The sequence below is a fragment of the Symphalangus syndactylus genome, chromosome 4 (genome assembly GCF_028878055.3).
Source record: "Symphalangus syndactylus isolate Jambi chromosome 4, NHGRI_mSymSyn1-v2.1_pri, whole genome shotgun sequence".
NCBI lineage: Eukaryota > Metazoa > Chordata > Mammalia > Primates > Hylobatidae > Symphalangus > Symphalangus syndactylus.
In genome coordinates this window covers 46,484,522-46,500,579 of record NC_072426.2, presented here as the reverse complement: position 1 = coordinate 46,500,579, position 16,058 = coordinate 46,484,522, and the positions used below count along the sequence as shown (strand labels likewise).

Below are 16,058 nucleotides of genomic sequence, written 5' to 3'. Positions count from 1 at the left end.
GCTTCAGGCCTGCCTTGGTTTCTCCCTAACCTTCTAGGTTTAAATCCCCCCACCTCCCCTTACCCCGTCCACACCCAGGACTGGAATCTTCTCACCCGGTTCCCTTGGAAGTCCCTGGAGGAAGCACATCCGCTGGGGGGAAGGGTCCCTGCTTCCCTGGAAGACTCTGTCACGGCCAGTACCCTTCTGTCTAGCGCAGCAACGGCCTGCCAGCCTCTTCCACTCTGCTCACAGGCCCTGGCACGCCGGCTCTGAGTTTATGAATCACTCCCTCCTCTCTCCGGGCCTCGCCTTCCGAAGGGCTTCGCACACCCAGAGACATCACCCAGACACCGAGTTTCCACACCAAATTCGCTCCTGCAGAACTCCGAGAACCAACTGCAACGTCTGCTCCCCTTGGTCTCGGGGTTCTGGACACGAGTTTTCAAAACCCAGGCAGCCTCTCTCCTGCCCGCTGCGCTTTGGGGGCTCCCTCTCCTTGGGGGCTGCGGGGGCAGCAGACAAAGGCCGTGGATGTGACGGAGGGGTGTGAGGACGTGTCTGCTGTAGAGGCCAAATCCCCCGCGCTCCCAGGAATGCGCATTTCGGTGTGTGGCATGTGCCTGGCCGGTGTGGATGTGAGCAGATCAGCCTGCGCGGTGTGCGGGGTATGAGTGGCGATGAGCTGTGTGTACCTGGCAGGTGTGATCCGGTTGCAGCGGGTTGTGGGTGCCTGCCTGGGCTTTTCCCCGAGCTGGGGACTCCACCTCCCACTCTCCGCTTCGCCCCCTTCTCCCTCCAAAGTTTGGCGCGCGCGCCTGGACGCGGAAGGCGGGGGGCTCCCAGCTGGGCGGCCTCCCCCGGGCCGGGCGGCGGTTCCGGGACGCCGGCGCCCCACTTACCCCGGCCGCCGAGGCTCCACCGGCACTGGCGGCCCCGACCCTCCGCGGCTGGGGTCCGGCGCGGGCAGCATCCGCTCGCAACTTCGCTTTCCTGCTGGAAGATCCCGGCAGAAGCGGTTCCGCGGCCCCGGCGCCCGCGCGGCCCGGGCTGTGCGTCTTCTCCGGGGCAGGCCGGAGGGATGGAGGCGCGGCCGGGCCGGTCAGCACGCTGGAAGGGAAGCGGCGCCAGGCGGGCGCCGTCCTGCGCAGCGAGCCTGCGAGAGGTCCTGGCTGGCGCCCTCCCCGCTCCGGCCCGAGCCGGCTAGCGGCGGCGGATTCCTGAACCGCGTCCAAGGCGTCCGGGAGCCCTTCTCCTCCTCCTCCTCCTCCTCTTCCTCACCCCACCCAGCTCCCACCCCTGCGCGCCCGGCAACTTGGGAACCGTTGGTGAAGTTGGCGCTGCTCGGGCCGCGAGCCGGCCGGGCCTCTAGGGGAGGAAGGGGAGGAGGAGGAGGAGCTGGCGGGAGAGGAGGGGGGAGGAGGGGAGAGGGGGGAGGAGGGGAGAGGGGGGAGCCGCCCCCGGGGAGCCGCTCTCCCCAGGACCCCTCTGCGGGCCTTTGTTCCCTGCGCTGCCCCTCGGCCCTCCAGTCCCCGGGGACTCGCTTGGGGCCGCTCGGGTATCCACGCTCTCCTGCGAGGCTGGTGGGTGGAGGCTGCTTGGAGAACCCCATTGGCTTCTCCGGGCCGGAGCCCCCCGGCCGTTACCGCCCCCCCTTCCCCGACCTTTGCCAGGGAGACCCTCTGGCTGCACGAGTTCCCCATCATCTCTGCCCGCATCATCTCTGCCACTTGCTCCTCCCTGGGGCAAGTGGGCTGGAGGACGGTTTCCCTGGTTTCCAAAGACCACAGCACCGTCTCCCTGGGCGGCAGCAGTTCCCCCTCCCGCCCTTCCTCACTTTCCTGCGCCACCAGCCAGTCCAGGGCTCCCCTAATTGAAGAACCGGGAAACGGGAGGGACAGAGGGTCTTCCCGGCCTGCCAGGGCTGCCTGGCATTATCTTCGGACCCTCCCAGGCAGCTGGGTCTCCGGCCGGGCTGCCAGGCAAGTGGGATCCCAGTCGCCTCCCGTGCATGGCGTGGTTTGCTGGGCAGCACCGGCTGCGGGGTGCAAAGGCCAGCTTCTTGAGGGATGAGGTAAAGGGCTCAGAACTGGAACACAAACCGAACCTCCCTGTTCCTTGTCCGAATCCTGGTGATGGCCCTGTCCCGGAGAAGGCGAGAACGTCTTGGATTCTACTTGCTGAGCATTCCTCCTGGGACTTCCGGTACTTAACGTCATGAGCTAATTCAGGCCTCTCTAAGACAGCACTCCTGACATTTAATAGGATAGTATGGGGTTTAGACAATAAGTTATTTCTTGTACAGGAGAAGTAGGAAAATCCAAAAAAGCTAAAACCTGATCATCTACACTTGGCCTCCCTCTGCCATTCTCAGCATTTACAGACGGACAGCAAATAGAGAACCAGATAGAACTGATCCTGACCCTGTTAGGGACAAGCTGCCCCAGGACCCCCCCACACACAAAATGCAGCTAACCCTTACCCTGAATACTCTGAAGCTGCATTCCTGGACCCTTATCTAGGTGCTACAGTAAGGTCACCATACTTGCTTAAAGCCCAACAGGCAGCATCGGGAAGGTCACAAGAAATGTGGATAAAACTGTTACACCCTCTTGTAAATTCCTATATTGTAAGCAGATCACGAGATGATATGTGGTAAGGTTAATCGACAACCCCAGGGTCTCTCTCCCCCATATGAACCCCTCATTTTGTAAGCTCCAGGGCTGCCTCCTCTGACTGTGGTGGAGCAGCCCAGCAGGATAAACTTACTCGCCTAACTTTGGGTCTCTCTTCTTGTCCTTTCTCTCAGCTAACGTTACATTTTGGTGCCAAAACCCAGGAAGGGGACAGGCTCTGGCTGGGTGTCCTTAGTGGTCTCTCTCTCTCCCTCCTCCCCTCTCTCTCTCCTATCACCCCTCACCCACGGGCCTTGTCCAGAATAGAGGAGACCTGGAGGACACCTGACTCGGTGGCTGCCTCCTCTATTCCAGACAAGGCCTGCAGGACGGGGGACACCCTCTCTCGCCATCCTTGTCATCTGCAGTCTCTTCTTCCTCTACCCCCAACCCTCCATTCACTATGGGAGCCTCTCAGTCTACCCATCCCAAGACCACCCCCCTTGGCTGTCTCCTCTGCAATCTCAAGGCTCTCAGCCTCCATTCAGAGGTCCGTTCTAAGAGGCTTATCTGTTACTGCAATACCACATGGCCTCAATACCAATTGGATAATGGCTCCCAATGGCCTGAAAATGGTGCTTTTGATTTCAATATACTTAGAGACTTAGATGACTTTTGCCATCGCAATGGGAAATGGTCTAAGATTCCTTACGTTCAGGCTTTCTTCACTCTCTGTAACCGCCCTTCCCTCTGCCAGTACTGCTGTACTTTCCAAATCCTACTCACCGGACTCGTCTCCCACCACCCCCGCGACAGCCCCAGCCAACAACTCCTCTTTGTTTGACCCCGCCAATTTTGCCCCTCCCTGACAGCATCTTGATCTTCCACCAGAGCATCATGATCCTTCACTGTATGTCCCTGCTCTGGCTCTACCCATCTGTCCCCCTCTCTCCAACCACCCCGCTTCTGACTCTGAGTCCTCTCCATCTCTGCCCCTCACCTGCTCTTGGGCCCAACATGCTCGGCAACCAGTTCCCTTGCTTCCTCTCTGGGAAGCAGCAGGAGCCAGGGGGATCATCCGTGTCCATTTCCCTTTCTCCCTCTCCGATCTCTCACAGATTGAAAAACGTCTCAGGTCCTTCTCCTCCGATCCTGGTACTTATATCAAAGAATTTAAATATCTTACCCAATCTTATGAACTCACTTGGCATGATCTCTACATTATCCTGTCTTCTGTACTCTCCTTCCAGAAGAGAAGGAAAGAGTGTGGCTTGTAGCACAGGCACACACTGACGATCTTCATGGGCAAGATCCTGCTAAGCCCATAGGAGCCGCTGCTGTTCCCCGGGAAGAGCCTTCCTGGGAGTACAAACCCACAGACCCCAGCCGGGCATCTGTAACCATATGATTACTTGCCTGATTGCAGGACTTAACAAAGCTGCCGGGTAATGGCTGGGCGCTATGGCTCACACCTGTAATCCCAAAACTTTGAGAGGTTGAGGTGGGCGGATCACGAGGTCAGGAAGTCAAGACCATCCTGGCTAACACGGTGAAACCACGTCTCTACTAAAAATACAAAAAATTAGCTGGGCGTGGTGGCAGGCACCTGTAGTCCCAGCTACTCGGGAGGCTGAGGCAGGAGAATAGTGTGAACCCGGGAGGTGGAGCATGCAGTGAGCCGAGATCGCGCCACTGCACTCCAGCCTGGGTGACAGAGTGAGACTCTGTCTCAAAACAAAAACAAAAACAAAAAACAAAACAAAACAAAAACAAAGCTGCCCTTAGGCTGTAAATTTTGAAAAAGTTAAAGAAATTTCCCAAAAGGCAGATGAAAATCCTGCCCAATTCCTTTCCCGACTTACAGAGGCTCTTCAAAAATATACCTGCGTTGACCCTACCTCCCAAGAAGGAACTATTGTTCTTTTTTTTTTTTTAATACTTTAAGTTTTAGGGTACATGTGCACAACCTGCAGGTTCGTTACATATGTATACATGTGCCATGTTGGTGTGCTGCACTCATTAACTCGTCATTTACATTAGGTATATCTCCTAATGCTATCCCTCCCCCCTCCCCCCACCCCACGACAGGCCCCAGTGTGTGATGTTCCCCATCCTGTGTCCAAGTGTTCTCATCGTTCAATTCCCACCTATGAGTGAGAACATGCAGTGTTTGGTTTTCTGTCCTTGCATATAGTTTTCTCAGAATGATGGTTTCCAGCTTCATCCATGTCCCTACAAAGGACATGAACTCATCCTTTTTTATGGCTGCATAGTATTCCATGGTGTATGTGTGCCACATTTTCTTAATCCAGTCTATCATTGATGGACATTTGGGTTGGTTCCAAGTCTTTGCTATCGTGAATAGTGCTGCAGTAAACATACGTGTGCATGTGTCTTTATAGCAGCATGATTTATAATCCTTTGGGTATATACCCAGTAATGGGATGGCTGGGTCAAATGGTATTTCTAGTTCTAGATCCTTGAGGAATCGCCACACTGTCTTCCACAATGGTTGAACTAGTTTACAGTCCCACCAACAGTGTAAAAGTGTTCCCATTTCTCCACATCTTCTCCAGCACCTGTTGTTTCCTGACTTTATAATGATCGCCATTCTAACTGGTGTGAGATGGTATCTCATTGTGGTTTTGATTTGCATTTCTCTGGTGGTCAGTGATGATGAGCATTTTTTCATGTGTCTGTTGGCTGCATAAATGTCTTCTTTTGAGAAGTGTCTGTTCATATCCTTTGCCCACCTTTTGATGGGGTTGTTTGATTTTTTTCTTGTAAATTTGTTTAAGTTCTTTGTAGATTCTGGATATTAGCCCTTTGTCAGATGAGTAGATTGCAAAAATTTCCTCCTATTCTGTAGGCTGCCTGTTCACTCTGATGGTAGTTTCTTTTGCTGTGCAGAATCTCTTTAGTTTAATTAGATGCCATTTGTCTATTTTGGCTTTTGTTGCCACTGCTTTCGGTGTTTTAGATATGAAGTCCTTGCCCATGCCTGTGTCCTGAATGGTATTGCCTAGATTTTCTTCTAGGGTTTTTATGGTTTTAGGTCTGACATTTAAGTCTTTAATCCATCTTGAATTAATTTTTGTATAAGGTGTAAGGAAGGGATCCAGTTTCAGCTTTCTACATATGGCTAGCCAGTTTTCCCAGCACCATTTATTAAATAGGGAATCCTTTCCCCATTTCTTGTTTTTGTCAGGTTTGTCAAAGATCAGATGGTTATAGATGTGTGATATTATTTCTGAGGCCTCTGTTCTGTTCCATTTGTCTATATCTCTGTTTTGATACCAGTACCATGCTGTTTTGGTTACTGTAGCCTTGTAGTATAGTTTGAAGTCAGGTAGCATGATGCCTCCAGCTTTGTTCTTTTGGCTTAGGATTGTCTTGGCAATGTGGGCTCTTTTTTGGTTCCATATGAACTTTAAAGTAGTTTTTTCCAATTCTGTGAAGAAAGTCATTGGTAGCTTGATGGGGATGGCATTGAATCTATAAATTACCTTGGGCAGTAGGGCCATTTTCACAATATTAATTCTTCCTATCCATGAGTATGGAATGTTCTTCCATTTGTGTCCTCTTTTATTTCATTGAGCAGTGGTTTGTAATTCTCCTTGAAGAGGTCCTTCACATCCCTTGTAAGTCGGATTCCTAGGTATTTTATTCTCTTTGAAGCAATTGTGAATGGGAGTTCACTCATGGTTTGGCTCTCTGTTTGTCTTTTATTGGTGTATAGGAATGCTTGTGAGTTTTGCACATTGATTTTGTATCCTGAGACTTTGCTGAAGTTGCTTATCAGCTTAAGGAGATTTGGGGCTGAGACAATGGGGTTTTCTAAATATATAATCATGTCATCTGCAAACAGGGACAATTTGACTTCCTCTTTTCCTAATTGAATACCCTTTATTTCTTTCTCCTGCCTGATTGCCCTGGCCAGAACTTCCAACACTATGTTGAATAGCGGTGGTGAGAGAGGGCATCCCTGTCTTGTGCCAGTTTTCAAAGGGAATGCTTCCAGTTTTTGCCCATTCAGTATGATATTGGCTGTGGGTTTGTCATAAATAGCTCTTATTATTTTGAGATACGTCCCATCAATGCCTAATTTATTGAGAGTTTTTAGCATGAAGGGCTGTTGAATTTTGTCGAAGGCGTTTTCTGCATCTATTGAGATAATCATGTGGTTTTTGTCTTTGGTTCTGTTTATATGCTGGATTACGTTTGTTGATTTCCGTATATTGAGCCAGCCTTGTATCCCAGGGATGAAGCCAACTTGATCGTGGTGGATAAGCTTTTTGATGTGCTGCTGGATTTGGTTTGCCAGTATTTTATTGATGATTTTTGCATCAGTGTTCATCAGGGATATTGTTCTAAAATTCTCTTTTTTTGTTGTGTCTCTGCCAGGCTTTGGTATCAGGATGATGCTGGCCTCACAAAATGAGTGAGGGAGGATTTCCTTTTTTTCTGTTGATTGGAATAGTTTCAGAAAGAATGGTACCAGCTCCTCTTTGTACCTCTAGTAGAATTCGGCTGTGAATCTGTCTGGTCCTGGACTCTTTTTGGTTGGTAGGCTATTAATTATTGCCTCAATTTCAGAGCCTGTTATTTAGTCTATTCAGGGATTCAACTTCTTCCTGGTTTAGTCTTGGGAAGGTGTATGTGTCCAGGAATTTATTCATTTCTTCTAGATTTTCTAGTTTATTTGCATAGAGGTGTTTATAGTATCTCTGATGGTAGTTTGTATCCCTGTGGGATCAGTGGTGATATCCCCCTTTATCATTTTTTATTGCATCTATTTGATTCTTCTCTCTTTTCTTCTTTATTAGTCTTGCTAGCAGTTTATCAATTCTGTTGATCTTTTAAAGAAACCAGCTCCTGGATTCATTGATTTTTTTGAAGGGTTTTTTGTTTCTCTACCTCCTTCAGTTCTGCTCTGATCTTAGTTATTTCTTGCCTTCTGCTAGCTTTTAAATGTGTTTGCTCTTGCTTCTCTAGTTCTTTTCATAGCGATGTTAGGGTGTCAGTTTTAGACTTTCCTGCTTTCTCTTGTGGGCATTTGATGCTGTAAATTTCCCTCTACACACTGCTTTAAATGTGTCCCAGAGATTCTGGTATGTTATGTCTTTGTTCTCATTGGTTTCAAAGAATATCTTTATTTTCGCCTTCATTTTGTTATGTATCCAGTAGTCATTCGGGAGCAGGTTGTTCAGTTTCCATGTAGTTGGGTGGTTTTGAGTGAGTTTCTTAATCCTGAGTTCTAGTTTGATTGCACTGTGGTCTGAGAGACAGTTTGTTATAATTCTGTTCTTTTACATTGCTGAGGAGTGCTTTACTTCCAACTATGTGGTCAATTTTGGAATAGGTGTGATGTGGTGCTGAGAAGAATGTATAGTCTGTTGATTTGAGGTGGAGACTTCTGTAGATGTCTATTAGGTCCACTTGGTGCAGAGGTGAGTTCAATTCCTGGATATCCTTGTTAACTTTCTGTCTCGTGGATCTGTCTAATGTTGACAGTGGGGTGTTAAAGTCTCCCATTATTATTATGTGGGAGCTAAGTCTCTTTGTAGGTCTCTAAGGACTTGCTTTATGAATCTGGGTGCTCCTGTATTGGGTGCATATATATTTAGGATAGTTAGCTCTTCTTGTTGAATTGATCCCTTTACCATTATGTAATGGCCTTCTTTGTCTCTTCTGATCTTTGTTGGTTTAAAGTGTGTTTTATCAGAGACTAGGATTGCAACCCCTGCCTTTTTTTGCTTTCCATTTGCTTGGTAGATTTTCTCCATCCCTTTATTTTGAGCTTATGTATGTCTCTGCACATGAGATGGGTCTCCTGAATACAGCACACCGATGGGTCTTGACTCTTTATCCAATTTGCCGGTCTGTGTCTTTTAATTGGAGCATTTAGCCCATTTACATTTAAGGTTAATATTGTTATGTGTGAATTTGATCCTGTCATTATGATGTTTGCTGGTTATTTTGCTCATTAGTTGATGCAGTTTCTTCCTAGCATCAATGGTCTTTACAATTTGGCATGTTTTTGCAGTGGCTAGTACCAGTTGTTCCTTTCCATGTTTAGTGCTTCCTTCAGGAGCTCTTGTAAGGCAGGCCTAGTGGTGACCGAATCTCTCAGCATTTGCTTGTCTGTAAAAGATTTTATTTCTCCTTCACTTATGAAGCTTAGTTTGGCTGGATATGAAATTCTGGGTTGAAAATTCTTTTCTTTAAGAATGTTGAATATTGGTCCTCACTCTCTTCTGGTTTGTAGAGTTTCTGCCAAGAGATCAGGTGTTAGTCTGATGGGCTTCCCTTTGTGGTAACCCGACCTTTCTTTCTGGCTGCCCTTAACATTTTTTCCTTCATTTCAACTTTGGTGAATCTGATAATTATGTGTCTTGGGGTTGCTCTTCTCAAGGAGTATCTTTGTGGTGTTCTCTATATTTCCTGAATTTGAATGTTGGCCTGCCTTGCTAGGTTGGGGAAGTTCTCTGGGATAATATCCTGCAGAGTGTTTTCCAACTTGGTTCCATTCTCCCCATCACTTTCAGGTACACCAATCAGACGTATATTTGGTCTTTTCACATAGTCCCATATTTCTTGGAGGCTTTGTTCGTTTCTTTTTATTCTTTTTTCTCTAAACTTCCCTTCTTGCTTCATTTCATTCATTTCGCCTTCTGTCACTGATACCCTTTCTTCCAGTTGATCAAATCAGCTACTGAAGCTTGTGCATGTGTCACGTAGTTCTTGTGCCATGGTTTTCATGGTTTTCAGCTCCTTCAGGTCATTTAAGGTCTTCTCTACACTGGTTATTCTAGTTAGCCATTCATTTAATCTTTTGAAAGGTTTTTAGCTTCTTTGCAATGGGTTCAAACATCCACCTTTAGCTCGGAGAAGTTTGTTTTACTGATCATCTGAAGCCTTCTTCTCTCAACTCATCAAAGTCATCCTCCATCCAGCTTTGTTCCATTGCTGGCGAGGAGCTTTGGCATTCCTTTGGCGGAGAAGAGATGTTCTGATTTTTAGAATTTGCAGCTTTTCTGCTTTGGTTTCTCACCATCTTTGTGGTTTTATCTACATTTGGTCTTTGATGATGGTGATGTACATATGGGGTTTTGGTGTGGATGCCCTTTCTGTTTGTTAGTTTTCTTTCTAACAGTCAGGATCCTCAGGTGCAGGTCTGTTGGAGTTTGCTGGAGGTCCACTCCAGACTCTGTTTGCCTGGGTATCACCAGAACCGCAAATATTGCAGAACAGCAGTGTTGCTGCCTGATCGTTACTCTGGAAGCTTTGCCCAAGAGGGGCACCCGGCCGTATGAGGTGTCAGTCCGCCCCTACTGGGAGGTGCCTCCCAGTTCGGCTACATGGGGGTCAGGGACCCACTTGAGGAGGCAGTCTGTCCGTTCTCAGATCTCAAACTCCGTCCTGGGAGATCCACTACTCTCTTCAAAGCTGTCAGACAGGGACGTTTAAGTCTGCAGAAATTTCTGCTGCCTTTTGTTCAGCTATGCCTTGCCCCCAGAGGTGGAGTCTAAACACGCAGGCAGGCCTCCTTGAGCTGCAGTGGGCTCCACCCAGTTCGAGCTTCCCACTGCTTTGTCTACCTACTCAAGCCTCAGCAATGGTGGGCACCCCTCCACCAGCCTCTCTGCTGCCTTGCAGTTCGATCTCAGACTGCTGTGCTAGCAGTGAGCAAGGCTCTGTGGGCATGGGACTCTCCGAGCCAGGTGTGGTATATAATCTCCTGGTGTGCCCTTTGCTAAGACCTTTGGAAAAGTGCAGTATTAGGGTGGGAGTGACCTGATTTTCCAGGTGTCATCTGTCTTGGCTTCCCTTAGCTAGGAAAGGAATTCCCTTACCCCTTGCGCTTGCCAGGTGAGGCAATGCCTCATCCTGCTTCAGCTCACACTCCGTGGGCTGCACCCACTGTCCTGCACCCACTGTCTGACAAGCTCCAGTGAGATGAACCCAGTACCTCAGTTGGAAATGCAGAAATCACCTGTCTTCTGTGTGGCTCACACTGGGAGCTATAGACTGGAGCTGTTCCTGTTTGGCTGTCTGGGAACCTCCCCCAGAACTATTGTTCTTAATACCCATTTTATTTCCCAATCTGCCCCTGACATCTAGTGCAAACTTAAAAAGGCTGAAGATGGCCCTCAAATCCCTCAAGACCTCCTTAACCTGGCTTTCAAAGTCTTTAGTAACAGGGATCAGCAAAATAAATTAGATAAAACCCAAAGAGATTATACTAAATACCAGCTTTTAGCAGTGGCTATCCGTCAGCCTAGCCATGGTACCCAAGGGCACAAAAGACCCAATAGCAGCAACCCTCCTGGGCTTTGTTTTAAGTGTGGCAAAGAAGGCCACTGGGTGAAGGCATGTCCCAACCCATGAGTGCTGAAGAGCCCTTGCCCAGTCTGCCAGCAGTCAGGCCACTGGAAGTCTGACTGTTCTCTCAACAGATGGACAGACAAGCCTGCTCCTCAGAGCCACCATCCCTTCAATAAGACAAAAAGTAAAGAATCGCTTGCACTCCCACAGCTCCTTGGCCTAGCCGCTGAAGACTGATGAGGCCCAGGGCCCCCGGCCCCCACTGCCATCACTACATCGGAGCCCAGGGTAGCTCTACTAGTAGTAGGTAAGCCGATCTCTTTTAATCGATAGTGGGGCCACCTACTCGGCTTTGCCTAAGTTCTCAGGACCAACTCATCCCTCTCAAGTGTTAGGGTGATCAGATCCAACACTAGGCCGTGGGGGCTACCAAGTCCAGTGGAGTCAAAGGAATGAGAAAGGACAAGTTAAGAGTGCATAATGTGGGTCCAGGGGGCCAATGCTGGTATGGAGGTTGTGAAGTCCCCGAGCTCTGGGAGCCCACACTATTTAATGGTGGTCAAACAAAGAAGCAGGTGGTTAGGACATGCAGATGTGGGGGTAGAAAGGTAGTGGTGTATCAAACGTAGCTGTGACAGTTTAGCGTTTTCTTTGACTCATATAGAATATGCTCTGCTGCTTGAGATAATGGAGAACATGTTTACAAGCCTGGGAAAGCAATCAACAAGTCTATGCACCTTCCAGAGGGTACAAGGGGTTTTATGCCCTGAGCCCTGGATTCAATCCAAGCCACGAGGGGTTTTATGCCCTGGGCTTAGATTTGTGGTGTGGCAGGGCAGCCTTCCACCCTTTGGCACAGAGCTTGGTGTTCCAAAGGCCACAAGGGGCTTTAGACCCTAGACCCTGGACATCTTCCAATTTTTACATTGGAAAAATTCCATCTTTTTACATTATGACTGACAAGCCAGTCCTGCCTCAGCTCTTCTACCAACATGTCTCCCTTTTTTTTTTTGCAAAACCACCACAGCTATTATTGCTTGTTCTTGGCGGCAGCTTTCCCTCCAGAGGAGGCTTCTGCATCTACAGACTATATAAAGACAAACAACACAGATTTAAAGCACAATCATCATTGAAATCATGAAGCCTCCAAGTGTCTTGATTCATTTTAACGGGTTAATAGCTGCTAATCTGCCTGCAGCTCCTTCAAACACTTCAGTTCCTGGCATTAGTGTCAGATGTACCTGAGAGGCTTGAAATACTTCTTCCTTCAGTTTTGCAATATACAAAGATAAATTTCCAGTGTGACCTTTTAAATGTCTCTTAACTTTTTCTCACTCATGCTCTGTTTTATTATACAGACAAGGAGTAGTGTAAAAATCAGAAGTATTTCAATCACATTGTATTTGAATTTTATTTTTTAAACTTATAATATGATCTCCCATTCAAATCACTGTCTGATGGAGATCATTAATTTGGTTAACTATTTTTTTATTTATTTGAGTTTGAGAGTTCCATAATTTTGTGGAATTCTTTTGCCACTTACTGACAAATTTAACAGTTTGTACAGATGAATGTAGAGCCACACCAGCTATTGCAGTAGCAGTAGTAACAACAATGAGGTCAATTACAGCAACTATGAGAGCAACTATAAATCTTTTTGAATGGGATAAACGTTTTTTAAGGATTTCAATTACTATATGAATGGATGGAGATGCCTCCCATGGTCTATTTAAAGACAAAGGGATCCAGACTCCGTCCCTGGCTTTAATTATTAGGATAGTCTGATTTTTATTAAAAGTTGAGTTAATGCAGGTAAACAAATGACATTCAGGACATGAAATAAAGTGTGTATTTATATCAAGAGTAACATTTCCTATTGCTAGCACAAAAGGTGACCAGACACAACTTTGAATCCAAAAAGTCCTGTTGGAAAGAAAAGAAAGAGCATATTTATTTTTACCTCCCTCCCATTTGTTCTTGTTATATTTACTGTCTCAAATTTTGATTGAACTTTGAGCCATAGCTAATTTCCATAATTCAGAATGTCCCTGTCCTATGGTAAAAGATATTATTTTTGGACTAGGGCTGACAATGCCAGTAGGATTCCACATGATAGGGAACTCAGCTTTTGTCTGAATATATTGTGTATGATTTAATTGCCAATGGTTCCATTGGTTTATTACATTTGTTCTACAAGAAGGCCTTCTGGTGCAATTTTTTTTAAAGATCCCCTTTGGGGGATCTTTATTAATTAGTCCCCCTTAGGGGACTAATTAATGAGGATTCGATAGGAATTATTTTGTAGCACCTCAGCCTTACTTGCTACACAATCTTCCCAAGTTCAAGCATCCATACCTTTAAACTAAACTCTATTTTGTTTATATTTGAACTTATTCGGATGGAACTGCAGGGTTTTAGGATGGGAATGATTATATTTTAAACTATGCCCCAAAATCATATGCAAAGCAGCCCATTATTTATTTTTTCGGAGACTACTGCCAACCAGGCCTGTGTGTCAATCTGTAAACATCCAACAGCAGGTCCCAGGCATATTGGGGGATATTTATATTCTGTGGATATATTTATTTTTATCCCTTTCTCATTAGGATGCATTGGCCCTTGGTTATCTATGGGCTCAGGTATCCAGGTACTGTCATTGGTGTACACCTCAATAACAGGGTCCATCCAACTCACAGACCTAATTAAAGGAGGAAATGGGACATATGCCCAATAAGTGAAATTCTGAGTTGCTCCTGTAGTAGGGAGGCTTACTGTCACGGTGAGTACTGCCAGCATGGCCACCATCAGGTTACTAGTTGTTTTGAGTTTGTTCTGTGCTTTCAAGTTGTCCTTTGCGATCTGTGCCAACTTCTTGATTTGTCGCCATGTTGGAGAATTTGCTTGATGACTATTCTCAGTTTTCTCCTTCGTCTCTGAGATGTTTATTTGCACCATCACTTGTATCAGGGGTTCTGGACTCTTCCCAGAGTCCTCTCTTCTTGCTGTAGCTCATGATAGATTTTCAGATGTTTGGTGGGCACTCATACAGGCACCTGACTGTTAACTGAGAGACACAAGCAAATCCTCTTCCCCATATAATTATTCACCCTTTGATTAAGTTTAAAGGGCCAGGGAGGTTAGTATGTGCTCTCATATGAGTGACACAGAAAGGGGAATGCCTTTGTTGTACTGCTTGCTGTAAAGAATGAAATAAAAGATTTAGTTGGTCATTAGTCACATTTTGAATTAAGGCACATTCAATATTTTGCGTGGCTTGCACGACATAGGCTGAATCAGAAACAGTGTTTATTGGCTGTTTAAAAGTTTTTAACACTGTTATCACAGCCATAAGTTCAGCATTTTGAGCAGAAGCAAAGTCAGTTTGAAAAACTTGTTGTTGAGGTCCCACAAATGAGGCCTTTCCATTACTAGATCCATCAGTAAAAACAGCAATGGCCCCTTCAATAGGGGCTTTTTGAGTAATGGAAGGCAATATCCATGATATTAATTTAAGAAATTGGAATATTTTGGATTTAGGATAATGATTATCAAGAATACCAGTAAAACCTGCCAAATTAATTTGCCATTCCTGAGAATTAATATAAGCTTGCTGAATTTGTTGTTTGTTTAATGGAAGTATAATTTGATTTGGATCATATCCCATTAACTTTGTTGTGCACAGCCTTGCACACTACATTAGTACAGCAACTTGATCTAAGTACAGAGTAAGCATTTTGGTTGTATTGTGAGGTACAAAAAGCCGCTCAACCAGATCATTCTGTTGAACAATAACTCCTGTACGTGAATGTTTAGTAGGAAAAACTAAAAACTGTAATGACTGCATAGGGTCAATTTGAGTCACTTGTGCCTGTGGAATTTTTTTCTTCAATTAATTGAAGTTTCTCTAATGGCTCTTTGGACAGGGAGTGTTTACTGTTTAAGTTAGAATCACCTCGTAAGGTAGAAAAGAGGTGAGACATAACATAGTTAGTAATGCCTAAAGTGGGACGAATCTAATTAATGTCTCCTAATAATTTTTGAAAATCATTTAAAGGTTTTAAATTATCTCTTCTAATTTGAATGTTTTGAGGCTTAATAGTACTTTGTTCTACTTTCATTCCTAAATACTGAAAGGGAGTAGAAGTTTGGATTTTATCAGGGGCTGTGATTAACCCTGCTGCAGTTACAGAATTTTCCTCCCTAGTTTCAGCTGCACATAAAATATTATCCATCTAATGGATAATATAACATTTATTGAATTGTTCTCTAACTGGCTTAATACCTTTTCTGACATAAGTTTGACAAATAGTAATACTTTCCAATGGTATTTGTCCACTGGTTCTTTGTTATTTATAGCGGGAACAGTAAAAGCAAATTTTTCCCAATCTTGGGTAGCTAAAGGAATGGTACAGAAGCAATCTTTTAAATTTATCACTATTAGAGGCCAGGATTTAGGAGTCATAGTTGGGGAGGGCAGCCCTGGTTGCAGTGCACCCATGGGTTGAATTACAGCATTAACGGCCCTCAAATCTGTTAACATTCTCCATTTCCCGGATTTTTTCTTAATAATAAACACAGGAGAATTCCAAGGAGAGAAAGTAGTCTCTATGTGTCCCTTTTGTAATTGTTTCTGTACCAATTATTTTAAAGCCTCCAGTTTTTCCTGTTTCAGTGGCCATTGCTCCACCCAAACTGGTTTGGCAGTTAACCAAACAAGAGGAATGGGAGCTGGAGGCTCAGCAATGGCCGCTCCTAAAAATGATACCCTAATCCAGTTTGATCTGTTTGTCCTTTTAGTTCTAAAGGTTCTGGTTGGCCATTTTCATGTTTTCCTAGTCCCTTCCCTGGGAGATATCCCATTTTTCTCGTCATTTGTTTACCGTTATTACTATACTGATCAATAGGAATAGATATTTCAGCACCCCATTGTTGTAATAAGTCTCTACCCCACAGATTGACAGGAATAGGTGTAATAGGTTGAATTGTCCCTTCTTGGCCATCTGGCCCTTGGCATGGCAAAATTAAAGAACTTTGAAAAACTTCTGAGGCAGTCTCTACTCCAGCAATACCAATGGATGCCTTTTGCTTAGGCCAATGCTGGGGCCATTGATTTAAACCAATATAGAAACATCAGCT

At 45.7% G+C, this 16,058-nt stretch overlaps 1 protein-coding gene across 2 annotated transcripts in view; it reads right to left on the bottom strand.

Moving 5' to 3' along the window:
* Positions 1-1,362, bottom strand: part of CHST3 (carbohydrate sulfotransferase 3) — a 49,111-nt gene extending 47,749 nt beyond the window's left edge. Inside the window, exon 1 of one of the 2 annotated variants that reach the window (XM_055274613.2) lies at positions 882-1,362. The gene's annotated coding sequence lies outside the window, so the exon portion shown is untranslated. Of the gene's footprint in view, positions 1-95; positions 845-881 lie in introns of those variants that run through there. The other variant, XM_055274614.2, reaches the window with a different exon arrangement.
* Positions 1,363-16,058: the final 14,696 nt, after the last annotated feature.